Source organism: Lepidochelys kempii, chromosome 3 (assembly GCF_965140285.1).
Source record: "Lepidochelys kempii isolate rLepKem1 chromosome 3, rLepKem1.hap1, whole genome shotgun sequence".
NCBI lineage: Eukaryota > Metazoa > Chordata > Testudines > Cheloniidae > Lepidochelys > Lepidochelys kempii.
Window position 1 is genome coordinate 155,691,358 of NC_136382.1, and position 12,158 is coordinate 155,703,515.

A 12,158-nucleotide genomic window follows, 5' to 3' on the forward strand; every position below is an offset into this window, starting at 1 on the left:
TCCTTGTGCAAAATAACAGAAAAGACAGACCAAAAATTGCACGTTTCTTCTTCAGAATCAGTCTGAAATTTAATGTGAGGTCAGCTTTAAAGAATTGACTTACATGCTGATTCCCTCCTCCCACTCCCAAAGAATTGCATAATAAATTGTCCAATTGTGGGATAACAAACTTGTTTGCCTCTGTATTTGACAAGTTTGTACAGCTTTTTGTTCCCCCCCCTGCTCCTGTGTCCAGTCGTATGGACCAGTGTATTTTTCTCATCTATATGAACATTCAATGGCTTACAAGGCTTTTTCTCCCTGCTCATATCCATTCCCTCCACAGCTAGCTTCTTTGCTTTCTTCACTTTTTCTCACTGGATCCTAGGCAGAATGTAACATATTTACCTCCTTGTAGAATGATCAGCCATCCAAGTGAGCACAGCCACGCCTGTAGTGTTTTGTGCCCAAACTGCTCCAGCTATGGGCGTCATGGTGCTGCAGTTATGCCTCCTGTACCTCCCTCAAGGCTGACTGGAGCAGGCCCGGGCTCTAAATTTCCTTCTGCTTTCTTGGTGAACAGGAATGCTTCTTACAGCAAGGCAGTGGTAACAAAGTAGGAGGCTTTGGCTCAGTTTTGCCTCAAGATTCAGGGAGTGAGCGTAGTAGCCCCTGTTTTGCCCAGCAACTGGAGGCTGCCTAAATTGGAGCTCAGACTTCCATTTTCCCAATCCAATGTGGGGCATGGGACCCGCAGCCTTTTGCAAGAGCTGCTGAGCAGTTGTCCAATCCTGTTTCTTAAGCACTTCCCCTCCCCTTCTTGGGTCAGTAGCATCTCAAAAGAGCCATCGCTCTACTGCCACCTGACTTTTAATGCCTTTGCTTACTTCAAGTCTCTACCCTTCTTCCCCTGATGGTGCAGAATAATAAAATGCTGCAGGACTGCAGCCATGGCACATCACAGCTGTTGGTGCTCCAGCCCTCTTCTAATAAGGATTATCTTCTCTTTGCAGAAGCTGAAGACTCTGGCAACCTCCATAACTTTTGTTTCCCCTCACAAGAGCAGTAGGGGAATATTACTTATAGACCCTAACTCAAAAATATGGGTCTGTCATAAATATAAAGGGAAGGGTAAACCCCTTTAAAATCCCCCCTGGCCAGAGGAAAAATCCTCTCACCTGTAAAGGGTTAAGAAGCTAAAAGTAACCTCGCTGGCACCTGACCAAAATGACCAATGAGGAGACAAGATACTTACTTTCAAAAGCTGGGAGGAGGGAGAAAAACAAAGGGTCTGCGTCTGTCTGTGTGATGCTTTTGCTGGGGACAGAACAGGAATGGAGTCTTAGAATTTAGTAAGTAATCTAGCTAGGTATGTGTTAGATTATGATTTCTTTAAATGGCTGAGAAAATAGCTGTGCTGAATAGAATGAATATTCCTGTCTGTGTGTCTTTTTTTTGTAACTTAAGGTTTTGCCTAGAGGGATTCTATGTTTTGAATCTAATAACCCTGTAAGGTATTTACCATCCTGACTTTACAGGTGATTCTTTTTTACTTCTATTAAAAGTCGTCATCTTCCAAAAAAAAAAAAAATCAAAATCCTAAAAAACCCAAAAACTAACACTTTTGTCTTCATGCAGCTAGGTAGAAATCTCCTCTAGTTGCTCTTCGGTCTGTGAAGACTTGTGAATTTCCCTGCAGGAGGTTAACTACTCTGCCTTTAGGAAGAGAAACTGCAGCTCCCAAAGACAATTCCCTTTTGTCTCTGCTCTGGCCCCAAAGCAAAGCAAAATAAAAAAAACTTCCAACTATTGCCAGTTGGAGACCTGCTTTCTAGCAGCACAAAGGATTTTAAAAATTTCCTTTTAAAATCTGTTTTTCTGGATCAAAAAATCTCAGATTGATCTCAATGATTTCAAGTTAATCCCACCGCTCTGCCACCATGTCAAGGTTCCTTCCCCACTCTGAACTCTAGGGTACAGATGTGGGGACCTGCCTGAAAACCTCCTAAGCTTACTTTTACCAGCTTAGGTTAAAACTTTCCCAAGGTACAAACTATTTTACCCTTTGCCCTTGGACTTCCACTGCCACCACCAAACTTTATCTGGGTTCCTGAGAAACCGTTGTTTGGAAACATCTTTCCCCCCAAAATCCTCCCAACCCTTGCACCGCACTTCCTGGGGAAGGTTTGGTAAAAATCCTCACCAATTTGCATAGGTGACCACAGACCCAAACCGTTGGATCTTAGAACAATGAAAAAGCATTCAGTTTCCTTACAAGAAGACTTTTAATAGAAGTAAAAAAGAATCACCTCTGTAAAATCAGGATGGTAAATATCTTACAGGGTAATTAGATTCAAAACATAGAGAATCCCTCTAGGCAAAACCTTAAGTTACAAAAAAGACACACAGACAGGAATATTCATTCTATTCAGCACAGCTATTTTCTCAGCCATTTAAAGAAATCATAATCTAACACATACCTAGCTAGATTACTTACTAAATTCTAAGACTCCATTCCTGTTCTGTCCCCAGCAAAAGCATCACACAGACAGACGCAGACCCTTTGTTTTTCTCCCTCCTCCCAGCTTTTGAAAGTAAGTATCTTGTCTCCTCATTGGTCATTTTGGTCAGGTGCCAGCGAGGTTACTTTTAGCTTCTTAACCCTTTACAGGTGAAAGGATTTTTCCTCTGGCCAGGAGGGATTTTAAAGGGATTTACCCTTCCCTTTATATTTGACAGGGCCCTAACTCAAAAATATGCCAAAAGGGTAGTAAGGAATGCTTTCTGTGGGAGTTCACTCTAACTGCTGTCCTTAGTGGATCAGCTCCATATGCTTTACCTTCCCTCTGCTGCTCCCCTTCTTCGTCCTGTGATTATTCTTTCCAGAACCAGACAGTAAATGTAAATCAGGGTTGAAAAGGCAAAAACTCTGAAAGGTCAAGGGTCTGCCCCTAAGAGAAAGCCAAAGGCATTTGATAAGGAAAAGAACGTGGATTTTTTTAATTCTGATGACCTGATTAATAAGCAAATTAGTAGGGTCCAATGCCTTAGTACGATTTGCCCTTGAAGGGGATTGTTAGGACAAAGATTCCTAGGGGTTTGAAAGGGTGTGGCTTTGTCTCCATTGGGGATTTCAGCCAGCAGGGTAACTGCACTAGAGTAAATATCTGGTGTAGACAGGCAAGCAGCACTCATAAGTTGCAGTTTTGCTTCTACTTGAAACTGAGGTAGATAGTGCTACTTGTCTCTACACTTGGAGTTTATACTAAGTATAGGGACAAATCCCCCATATAGACAAGTCCTGCGAACATTTCCCTTCTCCAAGAAGTTGGCCAAGATATACTTGGAGAAATCCAGAATTGTCTGTTCTCCACAACTCCAGGCTGTACATTTCACAGTCTCCCACTGGTACTGCAGAAAAGTGATGGTCCTCACAAAGATTGGCCAAGTGGTCACAGTCTGTGGAGAGTCTTCCATCCCATTAGCCTTTTAACTTACCCCTATCATGGATATGGAAGACAGAATCTGGACTCCATCTTGAGGAAATATCATGAATTAGGACATCTATAAGTTCAGAAGGGACTATTAAATCATCTGTCTTACCTTTATAAGACAGACTACAGTACTTGACCCAGTATACAGCCTGATAACTTGTTTGACTAAGGTATTCCTTTCTAAAAGATGCTTAAAGACTCAAAAATGGGGATTCCACCACTCGGTAGTTTGTTTCAATGGCTAGTCACCCTCATTGTTAGAAACGAGACAAAATTTTTAACTTGATTTTGTCTGACTTCAGCTTCCAGACATTGGTTCCTCTTATGCCTTTTTCTGTTAGCTCAAAGGTCCCAGTAGTATAGAATCATAGAATATCAGGGTTGGAAGGGACCACAGGAGGTCATCTAGTCCAGCCCCCTGCTCAGAGCAGGACTGATCCCCAATTAAATCATCCCAGCCAGGGCTTTGTCAAACCTGACCTTAAAAACTTCTAAGGAAGGAGATTCCACCCGCTCCCTAGGTACCGCATTCCAGTGTTTCTCCACCCTCCTAGTGAAAAATTTTTTCCTAATATCCAACCTAAACCTCCCCCACTGCAACTTGAGACCATTACTCCTTGTTCTGTCATCAGCTACCACTGAGAACAGTCTAGAGCCATCCTCTTTGAAACCCCATTTAAACAGTTGAATGCAGCTATCAAATCCCCCTTCATTCTTCTCTTCCGCAGACTAAACAATCCCAGTTCCCTCAGCCTCTCCTCATAACTCGTGTTCCAGTCCCCTAATCATTTTTGTTGCCCTCCGCTGGACGTTTTCCAATTTTTCCACATCCTTCTAGTGTGGGGCCCAAAACTGGACACAGTACTCCGGATGAGGCCTCACCAGTGTTGAATAGAGGGGAACAATCATGTCCCTCGATCTGCTGGCAATGCCCCTACTTATACATCCCAAAATGCCATTGGTCGTATTAGCAACAATGGCACACTGTTGACTCATATCCAGCTTCTCGTCCACTGTAACCCCTATGTCCTTTTCTACAGAACTGCTGCCGAGCCATTCGGTCCCTAGTCTATAGCGGTGCACTGGATTCTTCTGTCCTAAGTGCAGGACTCTGCACTTGTCCTTGTTGAACCTCATCAGATTTCTTTTGGCCCAATCCTCCAATTTGTCTAGGGCCCTCTGTATCCTATCCCTACCCTCCAGCGTATCTACCTCTCCTCCCAGTTTAGTGTCATCTGCAAACTTGCTGAGGGTGCAATCAACACCATCCTCCAGATCATTTATGAAGATATTGAACAAAACTGGCCCCAGGACCGACCCTTGGCATGCTCCACTTGAAACCGGTTGCCAACTAGACATGGAGCCATTGATCACTACCTGTTGAGCCCAACAATCTAACCAGCTTTCTATCCACCTTATAGTCCATTCATCCAGCCCATACTTCTTTAACTTGCTGGCAAGAATACTGTGGGAAACAGTGTCAAAAGCTTTGCTAAAGTCAAGGAACAACACGTCCACTGCTTTCCCTTCATCCACAGAGCCAGTTATCTCGTCATAGAAGGCAATTAGATGAGTCAAGCATGACTTGCCCTTGGTGAATCCATGCTGACTGTTCCTGATCACTTTCCTCTAAGTGCTTCAGAATTGATTCCTTGAGGACCTGCTCCATGATTTTTCCAGGGACTGAGGTGAGGCTGACTGGCCTGTAGTTCCCAGGATCCTCCTCCTTCCCTTTTTTAAAGATGGGCACTACATTAGCCTTTTTCCAGTCGTCCGGGACTTCCCCCAATCGCCATGAGTTTTCAAAGATAATGGCCAATGGCTCTGCAACCACATCCGCCAACTCCTTTAGCACTCTCGGATGCAACGCATCTGGCCCCATGGACTTGTGCACGTCCAGCTTTTCTAAATAGTCCTGAACCACTTCTTTCTCCACAGAGGGCTGGTCACCTCCTCCACATGCTGTGCTGCCCAGTGTAGCAGTCTGGGAGCTGACCTTGTTCGTGAAGACATAGGCAAAAAAAGCATTGAGTACATTAGCTTTTTCCACATCCTCTGTCACTAGGTTGCCTCCCCCATTCAGTAAGGGGCCCACACTTTCCTTGACTTTCTTCTTGTTGCTAACATACCTGAAGAAACCCTTCTTGTTACTCTTAACATCTCTTGCTAGCTGCAACTCCAGGTGTGATTTGGCCTTCCTGATTTCACTCCTGCATGCCTGAGCAATATTTTTATACTCATCCCTGGTCATTTGTCCAATCTTCCATTTCTTGTAAGCTTCTTTTTTGTGTTTAAGATCAGCAAGGATTTCACTGTTAAGCCAAGCTGGTCGCCTACCATATTTACTATTCTTTCTATACGTTGGGATGGCTTGTCCCTGTAACCTCAATAAGGATTCTTTAAAATAGTAACTGGTGTTTTTTTCCCCCATAAAGGTACTTAATACCATAAACAAGTCACCTCTTGATCTTTTTGATAAGTTTAATAGACTTGAGCGCCTTAAGGCTCACTGTAAGGCCATTTTCCCAGTCTTCTAATTTTTTGTGGTGCTTCTCTGTACCCCATCCAGTTAAACATCTTTTTTTTTTTTTAAAGTGGATACCAGAACTGTACACAGTAATCCAGGATGTCTCCTCAGTGCCATGTGGAGGTGAAATCACCTCACTGTTTCTACTCAGTACTGATAATACATCCAAGGATCACATTAGCCCTTGCCATAGCATCATACTGGGAGATCATGTGGTCTTGTGCCTGTCTTTTGTGTCCCCATAATCTTCTTCAGATTCACTGCCTTCCTGAATACAGTCCTCCATTCTGTAGGTATAACGTGAAATCCTTGTTCCTAGATGTATGGCCTTGTAGTTGGCTCTAATAAATCTTAGTGTTTCTGTGTGTTCCTCACTGCTGATTATCTGTTGTCTTATAAGACTCTTGGAAGCTCATTTTTTGCCTGCCTAGAAAGTTAAATTAGACCTCTTTCTCCTTGCCAACCAACTTGGGATACATGTCCTGGTAATGACAAGGCAACACTGTTACCCATGGCCTTAGCCAGAGGAACGTGACTTATGACCCTATCCTGGTAGGGGCATCACCTCTTCAGAAAAAGTGTGGACCAAACCTTGAAAGTCCTGGCTGATTTCAAGATGTTGCTTCCTTGAGACTAGCCCCGAAAGCCTGACAGCACCTTACCGAAGTCTGCTAGGAATGGAGTGTCCTCTTGAAGGTCCCCTGAAGGATTTCATTCAGGTTTCAATATTCCAGATGCCCCATATTAACTTTTAAGCTAATAGGATCCACAGATCTCAAAGGGCTGCTGAGCCAGTACCCATCTTGCTCTAGAGGCTCCTTTGTTAGAGGGAATGAGAGGAAAGTGCTTCAGTCTGCAGTGGGTCCTGTCCATAATAGCTATATATTAATTTTCTCCACTTCATCTGGTTCAGTCCCTTCTTATCTTCACATTCTCCTTTCGATCTCCCAATAAAAAGCCACCAGAAGCATACTTTCTCTGATTGCCGTTAAGGCCGCGTGCATAGCTTTTCAACAAAAAACAAGAAGAGAATTCTGTAGTTATGGCCTAAAAGGTTCTCAAAAGTTCATTTCTAGATCATCCTAGCTAGATGGATAAAGGCCCCCTCAACCTCACAGTAGCCATTGGGAATTACCTGCATGCACTCCAGCTGCATTCAGTGTTTGCTATAGCTGTGCGGAATGGTGGGGGCATTAGTTGGAACAGCTTGGTAGAGGGATGATTATGATATGAGATCTGAATTCCCCCTCTTTCCCCGCCCCCGCACATATGTGAAAAAGATCAAATGAAAGAGATGCATGTGTACCTTGAGGGATCCAGTATGCATAATTTCAGTGCTAAGTTGTGTAGGTTGTCCATAGCAGTGCACAGGGGTCATCTCGTGGTGCTGATTGTTAGCAATGAGGTGGGATATGAGAGCATCTGCATGGGTAATGGTGAAGGATTTATAAAATGTAATGAGCGGTTTGTTTCTAGTGTGTGGGTTCAGTGTTTGGGTGTAGAACAGTACCTGTTCAGTACCGCTTGCCTGAAAACAAGTTTTTTGCCTTAGCAAAGAGAAGGTGTTACTCTCTTACAGATGTCAGTGCTTATCGCACACGGAATAGGCATATGTCTTCCAAGGTAGAGTGTGAGTATGTGTTCCTTTATCAACCGCAGGTGTTCAGCTTCTGTCAGCCCAAAGTGGAATCTGCTAAAGACTTGCATAACTTTCAATTAAAGCCCTTTTTCCTTTTTTAGCTCATGAAGCATCCATTGCTTTAGTAGTAGAGTGGCTGAGTCTTGCTAGGGTAAGACAACTCAGCAGCTTTATATGCTGAAATACTGGGCTCTCTCTCCCGAGTTGGGGAGCCCTTGCACACTGCTACTTGGCATTGGTCCAGGTTGTTAAATGAGTAGAAGCAGATTTCACTACCTATAGTACAGATTTTTTTCAGTGAAATCTTCAGGTTCTCCCAGCATTTTATTTTGATCCTGAGAATTACTAGCTTTTTAAAAAGCTACTCTCTGGGATCGTCTAATTTTTCATAAGTGTGTATGCCAACAGTGAATCCAAATGAAAGAGTAGAAGCAAGCCTGTAGAGCAGGGGTGGACAAACTTTTTGGCCTGAGGGCCACATCGGGGTTGCAAAACTATATGGAGGGCCAGGTAGGGAAGGCTGTGCCTTCCCAAACAGTCTGGTCCCCACCCCCTGACTGCCCCTCAGAACCCCTGACCCATCCAACCCCCACTGCTCCTTGTCCCCTGACCGCCACCTTCCAGGGACCCCACCCCCATCCCCCCCGGACTCCACCTCCATCCATCTCCTATGTCCCCTGACTGCCCTGACCCCTATCCATACCCCTTGCCCCCTGACAGGCCCCCCAGGACTCCACCCTCTATCTAACCCCCCTATTCCCCATCCCCTGACCAAGTGTCCCCTGACTATTGGGATCTCCTGCCCCTTATCCAACCCCCACCCCCATACCATGCTGCTCAGAGTGGCAGGAGCTTGCAAGTGTGCGGTCTGTATGGAGCCAGCCACGCCACCCAGAGTGCTGGCGGCGCAGTGAGCTGAGGCTGCGAGGGAGGGGGGAACAGCAGGGGAGGGGCCAGGGGCTAGCCTCCCCAGTCAGGGGCTCAAGGGCCAGGCAGGGCTGTCCCGCAGGCCAGATGTGGCCCATGGGCTGTACTTTGCCCACCTCTGCTGTAGAGGGAGTGCATCTGGGCAGAGTGATAAATTTGGAAGCTGGTCGCTTATGACTAGCAAGTTTGAACAACAGAAGGAAAACCATTGGTTCAGATTGTTGAATGCATTGTCAAAGAACCTTGATTTACAGGTATTGAATCTCTTCCAAATAGTTTAGGTATGATACTTAAAAGCTTCTTAAAACAGCATATAATTGAAGGTTTTTGCTAATCCCTTTAGGGGAGATAGCTACTCCAGATGACAAGATTTACTCTCCATAGAAATACTTTATAAATTGCATTGATACAGAAATATCATAATTTCTCTGTGAACTAGAATTCATAAGATGTGCAGAAATATTTCCCAAATCATGACACAGATATCAGTTAAACTCAGGAAATAGGCAGTAACCAGTGAGGTGGTGGTAGGGGTATGTGGCTTGTGCAGACCCTGTTACTGTTGACCTTAGACTAAAAAAAAAAAAAAAACTTAAGAGCTTGAAGTTCTGCATGTATTGTACTTGGGAACAGGGGCCCATGAGAGAATCCTGGAAGGTGATTTACTTCTGGAAAACAAATATAAGGTGTAAAGATGCTTCCCTTATAAACATAATTGCGGATTTAAAAACACATCTATTTTCTCTTTAAAAAGTAAGAAGACCCCAAATTCTGTGTACTGTTTAAAGGGTATTCTAAGAAACTTGACTAATCCAATAACTTTAAAAACAAATGCCCCTTAAGGGGGCCCCTTTAAGACTTGTAACGCTTCCAGAGAGAAGCAAAAGTATTACACTATTAAAGCTGATTTGCAGATATGAAAAGCTTAGCAAAATGTCCTGAATACTTCAAAATAACAAGCAGCTCAGGGTGGCACTTAGCACATTTGAATGGTAAACCTTGCCCTCTCTTCTCCTCCCCATCCCCTCCAAACTGCTTTTCAGGTCCCCGAAGCTATGGATTGTCAGCACCTACTCATGATGTTTGAGTCTGTGTGTACTGTACTGGTAATAACACAAACCTGCTGGAACTCGGAGCCAGCTTATAGGAGTATGGTATGTGCCTTTTTTACTATATTGCGTATTTTTGCATAGTTTATTTTTAAAACCTTGCCCTCTGGGATATACAATAAAAACTTTGCAAAACCGCATGACATAGTAAACAAAAGGCACCTCAGACTTCTCCAGTTAGGCAGCATGCTAAAATCCTGATTTCACACCCTTGTTCCTTTTCTGCTTTGACTTCTGCAGTCCTCTTCTCTTTGCCCCGCCCACATCTGATTATATAAACCAAATCTCCTCTGCTACAGTCTCTCCAATATGTTGCTGCTGAAATTATCTTCTGTCACTGACTCAGATGTTCCCCTCTTTGAATCCCTTCACTGGCTTTTTGACTGCACATGAAATTCAAGTCTCATCCTTGCTTTTAGGGTCTTCCATAGCTCTGTACTCACTTCTTCATTTTACCCTGTCTTTTTGCTTAAATTTAGCCTAGCTCTTAACCATCCCCAGTTTCCTCCTTTCACTCTTTTTTTCTTTGGGTCCTCTTCCATGCTGCTCGTTGCTTCACTCTTCTCCTCATGAGTGAAAGGGCTTTGCTGCTTCAGAGCCACTCTTTCAGGAGGCCTTCCAGTGATAACTGCTGTTCACCTTCTGCACTGCTAATTTCATATGGTCACCATGTCTACTGCCAGAATAGTTTGTCTGCCTGAATTAGATTTTCATCTCTTGAGGGAGGAAGCAAGATCTTCATGTGCAACACAAAGCATAGAAGTGGTGTTTCAATGGTGGGAATTCTGTGATTGGTGTGATACTGCTCAGCATAGCGTTGGGGCTTCCTGTGAGGGGAAGCATCAATATGGAAATGGTAAAAGATGACTTGAGAATACCTGTGGAGAGCCATGGGTTAAATTCCTAATTTGCAGAGTACCCCTTGTGCCCTTTTTATCGTATGATTCTATATGGGATGCACTTTTTCCTTGAGTAAAAATCTGAGACAGCCAGCAGGGCTTTCTCAGTGCTCTTCTTACTATTTATAATGTTCTTCCCTTTTTGATTCACCAGTGCTTGGATTTGATGAGGACAATCAGGCCCCTTAAGTTCCATGTTTTGATCTTGCTTTGGCTTAGACTGAACATGCACCTGTATAATCCTTTTAGTGCATTTAAATTTATAAAAACACTTGTCTGTATCTTGTTACCAGCAAATGGCTGCATCAGAGGACCAGGCTTGTAACTGTTGCCATGTCACAGGTTGCAGTCTGGAAACTACACTGTTGGATAAAGATGGTAAACTCTTAATGCACAAGGTATTGAAGTTTACAAGTTATCATTGTAGTGGGGCAGTTTGACAGTAGCTTTTCTAATTTGTATTAAATCCAGATAGTATATGGATCTTAACCCTTGACCACTCTATTGCTCAGAATAGGAGGAGGTGGGATAAGAGGCAATCTCAGCTTCTTGCAAAAGTGATCTTTATTTGCAGATGTTCAAATTGTATTTCAGCATTTAAAAAAATCCTTGTGCTGCTATATGCTGCTATCTTGCACAATCTTCAACCCTGCATCCACTGGACTTACAACACTCTGCTGATCCAGGTAGCACACTTGTTTTAAAGGCAATTTGTATTTGTTGATGGTGTTTTGAGTAGCTTTGGATGCTTTGAATATCTTTTTTTCCTAGGAGTCCACATTGACTAACCTCTGCACGTGACCCTGCCTTGTACCATATTGCACAATGATTTTGCTGGATAAGATTTACGAGACAAATCCAGAAGAGATTTTAAATTGATGTAACTTGCATGTCAGTAGGTCAAAAGAGGATTGTGGAAGGATAAGTAACTGACAGGAGGGTGTCAATTAAAGCTGACTAGGGCCTACTTTTACATGACTACTTCCTTCTTGATGTGTAGCTAACAGAAATTTAAACTTGTTTGGACCCAATTTCGAAGGTGTAATTTGCACCAGTTTACATATACCTCTTTCTTTATATTAAGCCAAAGAACCAGTTTTTCTTAAATAACAAGATAAAACTGTCTTATTAAATGCTTGGAATATTGAACAAAAATAATCAGTCTTAAAATAGATTGAAAATTAGTATTCATAATAGAAGGCTCTTACTGACATAAAGGGGTGTTCTTGAATAATACAGCTGCCACCATCTGTCAACTCTGAAATTTCAAGTGAAGTCAAAATTTAAGTGACTTTTATAGTGAAAGATTCTTCCTGCCATGTGAACTCTTTAGAACATTGGACTGAGCAAAATAGACTTTCTTTTAATGTTAAGCCTATGTAAGGGAAAGGAGTTTTATTCTGTTACAGCTCCTAGGTTCTGTTCTCAGCTTTGTGACTGATTTATGTGGTTTTGGACAAATCACTTAACTTCTGTAGATGAAACAATCCTTTGAGGGTTTTTCAAGGCCCTTTCATCCATCTTAAGCCTTGCTGTGGGGCTGTGTTAAAGTAAAGCAGCCTTGTAGGTACTCTTCTAAATCCC

At 43.1% G+C, this 12,158-nt stretch overlaps 1 protein-coding gene across 2 annotated transcripts in view; it reads left to right on the top strand.

Annotated features, from left to right (window-relative positions):
* PPP1CB (protein phosphatase 1 catalytic subunit beta) overlaps window positions 1–12,158 on the top strand; it is a 60,717-nt gene that overhangs the window by 32,542 nt on the left and 16,017 nt on the right. The gene's annotated exons all lie outside the window — the stretch shown is intronic.